A 13,582-nucleotide genomic window follows, 5' to 3' on the forward strand; every position below is an offset into this window, starting at 1 on the left:
TTGTATTCAAACATAAAGTTTTGTGGGGGTTTTTTTCAGAGTTTTTAGTACATAGTAAAATTCAAGAGTAGACTACGACAAAATACATTGAGGGGGGAACATAGCATTCTGTTGTTATTTTTCAGAATTACCAAGAATTAGTGTTCATTTCAAGAAACTGCATCTTTGAAGTCAATGGTAATTATGGAACTCGAGTTTTCAACAGAGCATTCCTGTGCCTCTATGCATTTATAGCTGAGTTTCATGATGCCTATAAATGTGTGTGTGTGTCTCTGTGTGTACAGGCATCATTCATTAGATTTTCTACTGTAGTCAGACTAGAGCATTTATAAATGAAACTATTTTGTTATAAATTACATTATCTTTTTATCTCCCTTACATTAGTGTGTTTTTAAAATATGTGTGTGCAATAAATAAGGTGTTACAAAATATTTACTATTAAAAGGGGGCTTTTGTTCTGAGATAACTGAGAACTCTTTTCCTAGACTATGCACACTTTCAATGAAGCAGTACCATCAACTCTGCCACCATCCTCCTTATTCTCCCCTGTCACTGTGCCACACGTCAAAAGAGGCATATTGCTGAGTGGTAGCTAGGCTTGTACTTCTAAGCCCTCTGGAAGGGGTATCAAAAACACTTAGCAGGATGCTATATTAACTCAAGTTCATGCTGGTAATGGACAGAATGGGTCTGTTTTTCTCAAACATGAATATTATCCCTCTCCTCAATCACTTATCCATATTCTTTTTTTTTTTTGAACTCTCCAATTATGTCTCTAGTTTTATATTAAACTCAACCACGAACTGCATTCACTTGCCTTTCACTGATGGTTCACATTTACTCGGAAAATGATAAAACTGTCCCTTTCTGTTTATATTAATGTTTCACTATTAATTAGAAATTGATAAAATTGATATGAAGGCTCATATAAAATTAGAAAAATAAATAAAGCAAGCTCTAGAAGAGAGCTTGTAATCCCTGATCATCATGTTTAATATTACATGAATTATTTCCTTCAGTGTTTCTGTGGGAAGCTGTTTTTCTTCCTGACTCAATCAACAATATATTGTCTCATGCAGCAGGTTATTGGAAGACCATAGTTGTGTTTGGGTCATTTTGTTTGTAATTTTTAATAGAGGGCCACATAAAATGCTTTTAGACACAAACTCTAAAGACAGGCCTGATCTGATAGCTTTCTTTTCATCTCCTTCTGTCTTTATTTCTGTCTCTCTCTTGCTCTCTTTTTATTTATTTATTTATTGTTTGTAATTTGCAAGTTGGTCTATTTTAAAGCAGTCTGTTAATGCAACAGTGTTTTTGAAACGCTGTATTAAAGAGCCTATTTTAAATCAACCACTCAAGAAATCATTAACAGCTTATATAAAAAAGAAAACAGCGTATAAGGTAAATTTTTATGGCTGCGATCTGATGCTCACAACTGAGAGAAAAGGGGGGGGAGAAGTCTTTCTTCATTAGCAGCATGACCAAAGCACTTAGGGATTTTACTCCCTCACATCCATTATTTCATCTATTGTTCTAATTTAATTTTCCATGATTTTCCTGACAGTGAAGGCTGGCAACTCTTAAGTACAGTACAAAAGGTTTGCAACACTCATGTTAATAATTACACAAGCTGTTGAAGCTTTTTGCTAAAGGGTGTATTGTCAAAAATATCAAATTTAGACAAAAGCAGAAGCTACAGATGTGAGTGAAGCTGGAATCCCTGAGTGCCTTTGTTTTTTATCCACAGAAAGAAACCACCTCGTGAGGTGTAAATGTTAATAAAGCATTCACACAATGTGGAACATTTTGAGAGCTCTAAACAGGAAAACAAGATCTTTGGAGAACTTCCATCAAATTGTTGCTGCTTTTGTCCCTGCTGTCACCTACCAGGATCCTTCTGACAATATAAAACTATGATTTCTACATTCTTTCTTAGCCAAATCAATTAGTTTTCTAAGTATATATTGGCCAGCTTTGGAACAGCTGATCCAAAAATATAGCTTTCTAAATGTGGATAAAAAGTAAACTTGAGTCCAGTATCCTTCTACCTTTTCTTTAAGGATGCAATCAGTTGCCCTCATTTCATTCTTCATGATTACAGAAGATCAAATTTCCCACTGTGTGAAGATGCCTTGTACCACTGAGGCCCATGCATTACCAGTTTTCCATCCTATGCACTAGCCTCTGAGTAAAGGTAATGGTCATGGGTTATTATACGGAGTCTTCAAATACCTGCATCCATCAAATATTGGTCATAGACAAAAGGAGTATTATCTCATCCATTTAGTATCAAACCTTCTCAACTATAAGATGCTTTTGTGAAATATAATACGCAAATGCATTTAAAAGTGATACCTAACATACAATGGTGTTATAGAGATATTTGAGATATGAAACCAACATATTTTACTCTCATAATCCTACCTTCCCCCCAGCCATTGAGTAAATGCCAATGGGCTGAAGGAAGTGGCTAGAACTATAAACAAAGAATTGCTCATCTTTGAATTTTCATTTGCTTTTTTGAGTCAATTGAGAAATAATAGATCCCCAAAATAGGCTATTTATATAGACAGATATTTTTTCTTAAAAATCTTCAAGAATAAATCTTGCTATATGTCATTAGTTGAAGAGTGTAAATCTAAGGAATGTTTCTTGCCCACAGGAAGGAATGTGACATCCTGATAATTCCTGAAAGGTAAGCCTATATTGGAGGTGATGATACCAGGTGACGATTCTGCCAGAATCTCTGAGAAAGGTCCTAGCACATACCAACTACACTCATCCCTCCATATAGGTTGTAGAGGAAGTGTAAAGGAGAGAGGCTTTGTCCCATTTACTCTTCGGAGCTCATGAAGGTAGCCGCATTAAAACAGAGGTGATAACAAGACACGTTTAGGCAGAAAGAAGACCTGAGACAAGCGTTCTGTTTCCAAATAGACTGCATGTGAAATTGAATAAACACTTGAACTCTGGGGTTGCTTTTTAAATAGCTGAGGATTGAGTGGTGGGTCTGCCTAGGGTTCAGCTGAAGGCTGAGGAGAGGAGTCCGTAACAGGGGCACCTGTCTGGGCAGATGTAAGCCACACTTACAGGAAGAACACAATGGAGTCTTTGGTTTTAGCAGTGCCAGAGGGTTATGAAAAGGAGCCTAGAGATATCATAGCAGAGTGTTAACTGCGTGGACTCAAAAGAGTGACTGATTGGGTTTAAATCCAGCCATGCCTCTTACTAGCTGTGTGACTTTGGGCAAGTTACTTAAACTCACTAGACTTTCATTCCATCGTTTATGTGAGATTATTAATAGAGCCTTCCTTTTAGGGCTGTTATTAAACTAAATCAATTATAACTATAACACACAGGATAGTGCCTGGTACATGGTAAGTGCTGCGTATGTACTTGTTAAATAAGTAGAGTCAGCAAGGGGTAATAGCCAAGCTCTCTGTGAATAGTCATGCTGTGTTTCTCCTTCCAAGAGAACAATCAATCACACCAGCTGCAGGCACTTCCTTGTGGATGCTTATAGGACAGATACCAATGCCCAAAAAAGGATGAGATGAGCTTTCCTCACCACTGACTATCCAGAAGAGACAACAGGTGACAACATATAGACCAGATTACCCCCCCACCATGATTTTGCATAAACTTCTCACTATACCAAAATGCCACACAGGAAAAAGTTAAAAAAAGAAGGCTATTTGAAAGAAAAATCATTAAAGACTGAGCATGTACCCTAAAAAAAATAGTAATAACAAGTTTTTTCACTTTTTTGTACCCCATTAAGGGCATTTGTGGGTAAAATCAGAGATGAGATTAATTATAGGTGAAAAAAAACCTTTCTTTAATTATTTTATTCTTTCATTAAATTTTGGTACATCTGAGCCATGTGTGTTAAATTCAGATTCCACAAAAATATATTTTTCTTCTTTGTTTCGTTTTTGGTTTTGGTTTTGTTTTGGTCAATATATATTAAAAGTACAAGTACTGTCATGAGTCATATCAGCGCAAACTTTTCTTTTCCTTGACAAAGTGTGATCTTGATTCTTGAAATGTTTGAGAATTACACTTTGGACCTACTGCTTCACCTCTGATGCCCTTCTGTCAAACAAGTTGACCTACATCCATTTCATGACTCTTCACTTTAATTTCAAACTCAATCTGGAATCTCCCACAGCAAGCATTTCAGAACCATAAAGAAAATAGGGGAGGGGGGAGAGACTGCATAAGTAAAATTTAAATGGCATCATATTTTTTATGTACCTACAAAGTTTTTTAAAAAAAATTTTAATATATTTTTATTTATTTTTGGTTGCGTTGGGTCTTCGTTACTGATTGCTGCGCGTGGGCTTTCTCTAGTTGTGGCGAGCGGGAGCTACTTTTCGTTGCAGTGCGTGGGCTTCTCATTGCGGTGGCTTCTTTTGTTGTGGAGCATGGGCTCTAGGTGCGCGGGCTTCAGTAGTTGCAGCATGTGGGCTCAGTAGTTGTGGCTCACAGGCTCTAGAGCGTAGGCTCAGTAGTTGTGGCGCACGTGCTTAGTTGCTCTGCGGCACGTGGGATCTTCCGGGACCAGGGATGAACCCATGTCCCCTGCATTAGCAGGCAGATTCTCAACCACTGCACCACCAGGAAAGTCCTATGTACCTACAAAATTTTTATATTTTTAGAGAGATTGGAACAATTATAGTTGCCTTTGATTGTCCATACTTAGCTCTTTGATAGCTTGAATCAATATTGATGAAATTGTTGATATACTGTATAAAGCTCCCTAGAATATATTATTAAAACTAATATAAAAATGGAACATTAATTTTGATTTTACTATCTCTGGAAGTTTCTAAATGTTTTTATTTTAGACTTTTTTATTATTGAACATAATTATGAATTTTTAAAAATTAGTTCAATAAAATATACTTTTTTCTGCTTAAATAGGAGAAAATTCATGTGAAATCTAAACACTTTTATATTAGTTTAATTTTAGTAAAATAACAAATTAATTAAGTCATGTTTATATTATTAACAATGGTAATCATTATTTGGCTTTTAGTAATATACTAATCCATTACAGCCACTCATGTTAGCAAGACCAGGATAATATTACTGGCTTTAATTCCACAGTGTGTATGAATCTCCACCCTTCTCAGTAAATAAAGCAAAAGAAAATCTAAAATCTAGCATAGGAACATTCTTCATAATAGACAGACATGACTCTTCTTTTAAAAAAAAAACAACTCTTTTGTTGCATAGTGTTTTACAATTTTCACAGCATTTGTACATACCTCATAAAACTTCTAAAAGTAAGGTTTTCTACCTCGCTTTCTCCTAGTATGGTAACTATTTGACAAGGCTAAGCAGATATAAGAGAACAGGTAAAAACAGAGTAATTAAGTAACTTGTCCAAGGTCATCCCGATAGTTAATAGCAGAGATCAGAATAAAAACAAAAATCTTTGGATTAATGTAACATACATATAATTGACTAGATGATAGTTAAACAGGAAAAACACAATAAGAAAGCAAGCCAAGGGCTTTTAACCCCCATTTATGCAGCTGTGGCATGTGATAGTGACTCTCAGGAATGAATTAAAAGGAAAAAACAAGCTGCAAGATCACATTTACCTGCTTAAAACAGGCTAGCTTTTCACTTTTTTCATTGCAACAGTAACAGGCATTCTCAGGAGATGCAGTGTTTTTGTTTACGGAATTTTGTAGAAAGCATTAGCACAGAACACTCAACATTCAAATGGAATACTTAGGCAACTTCACCGCCAGCATTTAACAGAATAGAAAATAGGACAATGAACAGTCAGAAAGAGAAAACAAACAAACAAATAATGTAGGCACTGAGATTTATTTAATACTATGAAGAAGTTCTCTATGTTAAAACACTCCATTTGGACCAAATCTAAGACCACCCCACAGTACAAATGGTGTGCAGGGTCAGGACAAAAGTTCTGCAGGATCAACAGACGTGACCCCATTGAGACTGCAGCCCTCCTATAGACCATCTTCTGAGTAACTGGAATCCCAAATCCTCCACCCAATTAACCCTGATTCTGCTCTCCAGGCCTGTGCAGATCTTTTTTCCAGGGCAGTCCTCCAGAGGGTAGACTTCTGAGGCCCAAGGGAGGGCCCAAAGGATGTTTTTCTGGGGAAAGGGGATTGGATAAAACTTGGAGGTCCACATGTGACTGCTTGAGACCTTTTATCATGTAGGATGGAGTCAAAGGTAGGATAAGATTTCCTTGAGTTTTCAGGTTCCAGCATGGAAACTCCAAAGACTACTAGAATTTCAATCTTTAACCTGGTCTTCCCGGTCATTATGAAGGTATATTTCCAAAGTAGAAGGCTAGATATATTGTATTTAATGATTTTATACCTTGATTTAAAGCTTTTAAATATTTAGACATGGGATATACAGCCCTCCCTTGGTACTCTTGACCCAGACTCCAAAATTATCAGGCGTGGGTAGGTCTTCAGACTTGTATTGGGTGGGCCAAAAGGTTCGTTTGTTTTTTTCCGAAAGATGGCTCTAGTAGCACTTAGTTGTATTTAACTTCATTTGAAACAATTTTGTTAGACTGTATGTGACAGCTGTCATAGCAGTGTGCATTTAAAAAAAAAAAGACATCAAATTGGTGAATTTTTGTGTAGCCATTTTAATATTGAAGATGGAAGAAAAAAAGCAACATTTTCATCATATTATGCTTTATTATTTCAAGAAAGGTAAAAACACAACTGAAATACAAAAAAAGATTTGTGCAGTGTATGGAGAAGGTGCTGTGACTGATCGAACATGTCAAAAGTGCTTTGCAAAGTTTAATGCTGGAGATTTCTCACTGGACAACGCTCCACGATGGGGTAGACCAGTTGAAGTTGATAGCGATCAAATCAATACAATAATTGAAAACAATCAACATTATACCACGCGAGAGATAGCCGACATACTCAAAATATCCAGATCAAGTGTTGAAAATCATTTGCTCTAGCAGGGTCATGTGAATTGCTTTGATGTTTGGGTTCCACATAAGTTAAGCAAAAAAAACCTTCTTGACCATATTTCCGCATGCGATTCTCTACTGAAACGAAATGAAAATGTTCTGTTTTTAAAACAAATTGTGACAGGTGATGAAAAGTAGATACTGTACAACACTGTGGAATGGAAGAGATTGTGGGGCAAGTGAAATGAACTACCACCAACCAAACCAAAGGCCGGTCTTCATCCAAGGAAGTTGATGCTGGGTATATGGTGGGACTGGAAGGGAGTCCTCTATTATGAGCTCCTTCCGGAAAACCAAACAATTAATTCCAACAAGTACTGCTCCCAATTAGACCAACTGAAAGCAGCACTTAAACAAAAGCATCTGGAATTAGTCAACAGAAAACGCATAATCTTCCATCAGGATAATGCAAGACCACATGTTTCTTTGGTGACCAGGCAAAAACTATTACAGCTTGGCTGGGAAGTTCTGATTCATCTGCTGTATTCACCAGGCATTGCACCTTCAGATTTCCATTTATTTCATTCTTTACAAAATTCTCTTAATGGAAAAAATTTTAATTCCCTGGAAGACTGTAAAAGGCACCTGGAACAGTTCTTTGCTCAAAAAGATAAAAAGTTTTGGGAAGATGGAATTATAAAGTTGCCTGAAAAATGGCAGAAGGTAGTGGAACAAAAGGGTGAATACATTGTTCAATAAAGTTCTTGGTGAAAATGAAAAAAGTGTCTTTTATTTTTTCTTAAAAAACCAAAGGCACTTTTTGGCCCACCCAATAGTTACTGTACATTTAGTTACGGATTAATATCAGTTCTTCCATTTTAATATCTTGATTCCCAATGCCACCATTTGATTCTGTTTCAATACCATCAATTCCCAATGCAATCATCTTACTACAAGACCCTGATTATTTCCCACTTGGCCTATGGCACCTGCTTAGAATGTGATCTCCCCATCCTCATCTCATTCTTCTTCCAACCCAGGCTTCTACCTTGCTGCCTAAATACATTTCATTAAAATTAATTAACATAAAATCTTATTAATAATATTCTGTATCTAAAAAAATTATTATTCTCCCCTGATTAAAGGGCTACATTCAAACTCTTTAACATGGGACAAAAAAAGCATATTTGAGAGTCTCATGTTTGCCCATTCTCTGTGGTCTCTCAGCTTCCACATCTTTTATTTTTTAGTTTATTTAATTAATTATTTATTTATTTTGGCTACCTTGAGTCTTTGTTGCTGCACATGGGCTTTTTCCAGTTGTGGAGAGTGGGGGCTACTCTTCATTGTGATGCGTGAGCTTCTCATTGCAGTGGCTTCTCTTGTTGTGGAGCACAGGCTCTAGGCACTCAAGCTTCAGTAGTTGTGGCATGCAGGCTCAGTAGTTGTGGTGCATGGACTTAGTTGCTCCACAGCATGTGGGATCTTCCTGGACCAGGGATCGAATCCGTGTCCCCTGCATTGGCAGGTGGATTCTTAACCACTGTGTCACCAGGAAAGTCCCTCCATGTCTTTGCAGGTATTGCTTCTTCTACCTGGAAACTCTTTTCTATCTTCTCAGCTTGAATAAATCTTACTCATCCTTCAAGATTCAGTTCGTGTCTTCTGTCCTCTGGGAAGCTTTGCCTATGTAACTCAGACTAAGATAGGTACCCATTCTTTGTGCTCCCATCTGTGTATTTTTCCATTAGCACTCAATACTGTTATTGATTTTCTTGTCTGTCAACTCTAGAGGCTAAACAATTTGAGATTAGAGGATGTGTTATTTCACTTTATTCATAAAATCATTTACAAACAGTTGCTCAGATCTGCTCCAGTCCATACACTATGCAAGTAACTAGCCATGTAATGATAAAATACACAGGTCCTGCCATTGTGGATGCAACAATAAAGCATAGTTACAGTCACTAGACACTGAAGTGTGGGTTTAGATGGGATTAAGTATAGGTTGTCATGGCAACTCAGAGGAAGGCCACCCAATTCATCTGCCTGGAAGAGAAGGCGTCCTACAGAAAGTGGGCCTGGGCTGTGACCTGTATAGGATGAGTGTCTGGTAGGCCCAATGTCTGTTGTGTAACATGCATATAGGATACTCTTCCTAATCACTACTTTGGAACAATCAAGAATGTAACAAATTTGGTGTGCCCTGGTGTGGACTGCACAAGTTATAGAACCAAACAAGGTAGAGCCAGAGGGATGAAAGAAAAGGTCCTTATCAGAATTAGGACAAAGTTACTGTCTAGTCACTCTAGGCTGAGAAAGCATATTCAGTAGAGTCAAAGTAGGGACTGGGAAAATGTGTAAACCATTTATCTCAGCATTTCAGAAATGAGGTAAAGTCTGTACAAGCTGTTGCAGCATCCATTTCTATTTAAAAGGCTTGAGTTTATAAATGAACAATATACATATAGTACAATTCACAAGCTATGTTAAAGAAAGTAACCACTTTACTTCAACTTTTTGGTTCATTGCAATAGAAGTTTATCCTTTCCTTACCTCTGGAATATGATGAAAAAAAAATGTGCCAGAAAAAATAATCCAAAAAACAGTAACTGTGAATGAGTGTTGCTTTAATCAGTTACACGTTGGACTAAATTAGCAATTCCTAATGTCTCTCCATACACAGATTTATGGTAATTGCATAGGACTGTTTAAAATTCATTCTATATGATGAGTTCAGGTTTTCTCAACTATTTCTTGATTATGCTTATAACATAGTGCATCAATTTAAAAATACCAGTTGTTAAGAGATGGCAGTATACTAGTTAAAACTGACATAAGTTTGCACCCCACGTTCTGCTCCCCCCCCCTTTTTTTTTAAAGATGAGATGATCAGTAAATAGAACCTTGTACTGAATGAAGCAGAAAATGTGGCCATTCCTGTTTAAACATGTCACGGTTAACATGGCCTCTTCCTTTTCTGAGCAAATTACAATTTGAGAATATAGAAAACTAGTCCCTAGTGAATCTTTGAGCAAATATAATCGGATCTATAATAAATCATACCATGAGAATAAGGCTTTGCTTACATTACTACTGCTGATTTCAGTGATGTCATTTCCCAAAGCAATCTTAATAATAGTTATACTGGTGGATCATATTGAGTACACTAGATTTAATGAGTTAGTTCAGGTCATGCCTTGGACCTAAGTCAAACATTTTGTCAATGTAATTCACTAAAGACACCCTGTATAAAAAACATTTTTTGTATATAATCAATAAACCTTTCTGAATATATATTGAAGGATAAGAAAATCTTAAATTTGTTTGAAAATATAATTTGGGAATGGATGTCAAGGGCCAATCAACTCAATTCAGCACACAGTTAATATATTTAAGCAAGTGTTCCTTAAAACTTACACAGTTAAATTTCTTTGATAAGAAACATGTCCTTGTATGTTTCAAAAATTTTAAAAAGGCTAACTAAATATATTAATATTTGAGCCACTGTTTGCAATATTTTCTGAAGAATATGTTTCAAAATCTACACATTTTGCTTTCACTTGAAAAAAATTCCTATTTATTTTTTTGGAGTGGAAGCCTACATAGTTTGAATTATTGTTCCATTATTTTCTGCAATAGACAAATTGAACCTTGCTTTCTAATCGTGATTTGTACAGCTCTTTTATGTGTGCTCACATTCAAATTTTATACCCTACTCTGTTTTATAACCTACTGTATAATAGTTGAGTCCTAGATTAATGTGTTTTCATAGCAAGATTCAACAAAGGATTTAATATGGACTCTAAAATTTAGACAGATATTAACATTTTAGTGATATCTTAATGTCTGCATGTAGTTTATTGAAACAGTAGTAAATTCACAATAACGTAAATTCCAAGAGGTTTCATTAGAAATGATAAAAGTTAAAGTGCCTTTGTCTTTAGTTGTGACATATTTTACAATGAGTACATTATTGTCTCAAAATTAAGGAATATAAACAATTTATGAAATGTGTTCTTTCTCAAAATATTTACACTATAACAAAGAATCAAACTGGAAATAAACATCAAGCAGAAATCCTTTAAATGTTATAAAACATTACGTTTTAGTGCAATAATTGCTCTTACCGTTTGTTATATATAAGAACTGTATTTCCAGCATTATTTGAAATGAATTTCTGCTTAGTACTACAAATATTTTTAAACAAAAATTTGAACATTTCTTTATTTGCAGTTGTTCTTTATGTTTTGTGTATAGATAGGAAATAAAAGAAAATTATAAGGCCATTTTATATTTCTATATCTGAATTTATTTTGGCTGAAATTACTCCATCAATTGGTAAGAATTGTTCACATAATTCTCAGTAGATAAGCTGGAAGGTGAGTTACATAAAGAACTCAACCATGTAAAAATTTTCTTGTAAGCCTGAAGCTATTTTCTATATAGATTACTAAAATTACTTTTCAAGATAAATATTTGTTCTCCTTGCATTAATTGTGGTAGGTGTATTTTTCTACCTAGCCTCTCATATTTCTTTTTAATAGGTCTCAATTAAGTGTTAAAAATGTTGAACTCGATTAATAATCAGTAATTAAAATATAAAATTATATATAATTTTTCTTGCAGTAGTAAACTTTCAGCAAGAGTAATGTATAATATATAACTTATATGACATAGGATATACAAACTTAATGAAATGAATATTTATTTTCATTTCCCAAGTTATCCGTCCCAGTGTGGTTCCTAGTTACTAGAGACAGTGAGCTCGTAGGAAACAGTCACAGGCTTCTTCCTGCACATAATATGGAGATTTGGGAGCATGATCTCACATCAGTGGGATCACTGTCACAGCCCCTGGAATGATTTCTCTGTCATCTTCCATTTTATACCCCATAATGCTGCTTGGGTGATCTTCTACAATTTAAATCTGTTAATGTCAGTCTCTAGCTTAATGTACCACTGAGTTGGGATTGATAGTCTATAATCTGAGGAACATACAGAAACAAGCTAGTCTGTCAATTGCATATCCTGCCTTTTGCACATGTTCATTCATGTCTCTGATGTTTTGCCTATTCTGCTCCCCATTCCTAGAAAAAGTATCTCCATCCTGCTTGGCTCTTGTGCATCCTTCAACACTTAACTCATGTGTCATTTTGTCTGGGAAGCCTGACAGTCCTCATCCAGACAGAGTTCGTTGCCCTTGCTCTGTGTGCACAGAAGCACCCACTGGGGTTTGAGGTGTGAAAATAGTTTGCCAGAAGAAATCTTACAATATTCATAAGGCTCAAGGCTGTCTTCATATTTCTGGGCATCTCAGTTCCTCAGAATAGCCCTATCCCTGGGTAAGATGTTTCTTCCCTGATTCCAGTGGCTTTTGCTTCAATCAAATTCCTTACAGAAAACATGAGCCAACCTCCACAGTCAGTCTTGCTTTGGCTGGTAGAAGAGGTGGGGTTGAATCTGGAATTAGCCAAGTCAATAAATCCCTTCTCCATGAATGGGGAATGGGGATACAGAGAAATTATGATCAGTAATTTTTTGTTGTTATTTGTTTGTTTTGGCCTGTACCTCTAACTTATAAACTCAGGAGATTTGGGCTACTATTTTTTTTTTTTTAAGTTTTTTTTTTAAGGGGGGAAGAACAAAGGTATATTTACAGAGTTTGCTATATTAACCTTCTTATTTACCATATCTGGTTCTTTTTATTTTTACTATAGATTTAAATCACCACCTGGTGTCATTTCCTTATCCCAATACAGTTTTGATCCCATCCAACTGTGTTATATTTCTGTTATCAAATACATTACATTTCTCTATGTTTTAGGCCTAACATTACAATTATATACCTATTGTTTATACAATTGCTTGCAAAATCAGTTCAGAAAAGAAAGGAGAAGAAATATGCATTTCTTCTGTTTTTTATAATCACATGATTATCTTGACTGGTGCTGTTGTTTTGTATTTGGTGTTGGTTTTCAGAGGTGACTTGCTATCAGCCTGAAGAAATTCCTTTAGTACTTCTTGTAAGGTGGATATTCTAGCAACAAATTCTTTCAGCTTTTATTTATCAGGAAATCTCTTTGACTTCTTGTCTGTATTGCTTCTGATAAAAATAGTTATTTTTTAAAAATCAGAATTCTTTTATGCGACGAATCATTTTTCTCTTGCTACTTTCAAAAGTTGTTTTTGTTTTGTTTTGTTTTGTTTGTCTTTGAATTTCAGCATTTTTAATGTGATGTATTTGAGTGTGATTGCTTCTCCTTCTTAGAAGAACAGCCGTCTTGGCAACACTGACTCAACGTGAAACTCCTGTGAGGAGCTAGTGTGGGAGGAGTGAGGGGATGGGTTGTGTTTCACGTTCCATAGACTCTTGCTGTTCTTACTGAGATTTAGTAGATTTTCTTAAACAAATGTTTCTTCATTTGCTGTATGCACTTATGACAACTTCCAGAGACTTTAAGTGTTGGTTATTTTTATAATTTTCAGCAGTAATGGTTGTTTCCCAGGGGAACGGGTCCATAGGGCTCCTCGTATACACGTCAGACATTGACATCCTGCCACTGTTTTTAACTGTTCCTGAGAGAGGTGGAAGCTATCTATCTAGAGATACAAAAGGAATCAGACATGCAGAAAGAAGAAGAA

Source organism: Eubalaena glacialis, chromosome 6 (genome assembly GCF_028564815.1).
Source record: "Eubalaena glacialis isolate mEubGla1 chromosome 6, mEubGla1.1.hap2.+ XY, whole genome shotgun sequence".
In the NCBI taxonomy this organism is placed as follows: domain Eukaryota; kingdom Metazoa; phylum Chordata; class Mammalia; order Artiodactyla; family Balaenidae; genus Eubalaena; species Eubalaena glacialis.